The sequence below is a fragment of the Tauraco erythrolophus genome, chromosome 6, assembly GCF_009769465.1.
Source record: "Tauraco erythrolophus isolate bTauEry1 chromosome 6, bTauEry1.pri, whole genome shotgun sequence".
Classification (NCBI taxonomy): domain Eukaryota; kingdom Metazoa; phylum Chordata; class Aves; order Musophagiformes; family Musophagidae; genus Tauraco; species Tauraco erythrolophus.
In genome coordinates, this window is record NC_141470.1 from 32,324,755 (window position 1) to 32,326,684 (window position 1,930).

General features: G+C 60.2%; 1 protein-coding gene across 1 annotated transcript in view; it reads right to left on the bottom strand.

The window, feature by feature from the left end:
* Positions 1-892, bottom strand: part of RBM25 (RNA binding motif protein 25) — a 39,815-nt gene extending 38,923 nt beyond the window's left edge. The window contains exon 1 of the mRNA XM_086612804.1: positions 710-892. The gene's annotated coding sequence lies outside the window, so the exon portion shown is untranslated. The remainder of the gene's footprint in view (positions 1-709) is intronic.
* Positions 893-1,930: the final 1,038 nt, after the last annotated feature.

The window sequence follows — 1,930 nt, forward strand, 5'->3', positions numbered from 1 at the left end:
ATAGTAGTATGAAACAATAGGGAAGACGGATACTGTGCCAGTCTCTAGTCATTCTTCATCACTAAACTGCATAAAAGAGAAACAGATAAACCATATATATGCCTAGTTACACACATATATAAATATATATTAGAATCTAGTAGAACAAAAGTAGTTCAGCAATACATGTGAATCCTGACAGGGCCTCCCTCACTCCCAGTGTTAGAAACTTCACTGATGCCTCGGTTTTCATAATAGTTGGGCCTGCTGCTGTAGTTTTGTGTAATGATGATACTTTACCTTACGAAAGGTAAACCCACTGTCACTGCTGTCTGCATGGACACCCAGAGATGTAATTTGGCTCCCTGTCAAAATTATTTGTATACAACCAAACCAGGGGACCAAACAGGGCACTGTATAGCTCCAAGTCTATGGTTGTCAAAATGTAAAGTCCACTTGAAGTGAAACAGCGTATGACCTTCCTCAAATGAGGTAACCATTAGCATTTGATCCAAGCAAAAAATTCTGGTTACTTTACAAGAGAAATCGCTTACGCACTGGCTATGCTACAGCAAAAGTATTTTTGCATATTGTCTACATCATACGCTTGTGCGTACATGTGCAGCCAGTGAAAACAGCTCGTCCTCTCCTGGTGGCACCTGCCCCTTCCAGGCAGTACCACGAGCCAAAGGCTGACCGGAGCCACTGCTGGCTGAGGTTACTTCCTCACCGTGGGGCTTCTGCGTGTGCATCCACCGCCCGTTTCCACAGCTCCGGTTTCTGACGTGAATCTGCGATTTTTTTGGCAGCTGTGCGCCTCTCTTTCGGATCTGTAGTCTCTTTCAGCCAAATGAACGGCAGCCGTTCGCCCGCTGGCGGTAGCGGCCGTCACAAAAAAGAAAAGCGGGCGGTAATTCTGGCGAGCAGCGGCACCGCGCGTCGGGCCGCCGCCTAAACGCGCGCGTGGCACGAGCGAGCCGGGCACCGAGCTCGCTCTCGGGCAGACGCTGCCGCCCGCTTTCCCGCCAGGGCTGGAGGCCTGGGAGCGGCCGCTTGGTCGCTCTCCAGGAGATAACAAGAAAGCGCTTCGCTACGAATTTCATCCGCCCAACCCCTGCCGAAGGCTATTTACACCCCTCCGGCGCAGGGCGGCCCGCAGCTCCGCCCGCCCGCACGCAGGGGAGCCCAGTAGGGCCTGCTGGCGGCACCGAGAGCCCGCGGGGCGGGGGACGAAAGTAAAGCCAAGGGAAAATAAAACCCCAGGGCACGGCGAAGGGGCCAGGAGCACCACGCCTCCCCACGGAGGCCCTCGGGGCGGGCGGCGGGAGCACCGCCTCGCCGCACGGCCGCCGGGACACCGGCCCTCCTCGTAGCGCCCCTGGGGGCGCAGCGCCCACAGGCCTCCCGCGCTTACCCGCCGCCACCTCTGCCCCGCTAACCTCCCTGCTCCGCCCCGCCCCGCGAACAACAACGCTAACCTCCCTCGCCGCCCCTTCCCGTCCCAGGAACTCCACCTCCCAGCAGGCGCCACGGCGAGGCCCTGCAGTCCGCCGGCGGCTCTCCGTAAGGCAGGGGCGGGCCACCGCACTACAGCTCCCGGCATGCCAGCGCCGCCCCGTCTCCGCGGTGGGAAAATAACCCTGGAGTTCCCCGCGATCAGCTGATCTCGGCTAACGACGAGGGGAGCGGGCGGAGGGCGGCAGGTCTTGCCCTGCTCAGCCCTCCCGTTCCTCTCGCCTGCATGGTCGGGTCGTCGCCCCGATCCCTGGGGGAGGAGAACCGGGACACCCCCCCACCCCGCCCCGGGCGTGGAGGGGCGGGGGAAAGGAGGAAGCCGCGGCCGGGACCCGACTCCTTAGTCACCGGGTGCCGGCGGGAGGAAGGGGAAGAAGGGTGGCCGCCGGCTTGTAAACAATAGCGCGGCTCGCAGCGCCCCGTACCGCGCCGCCTT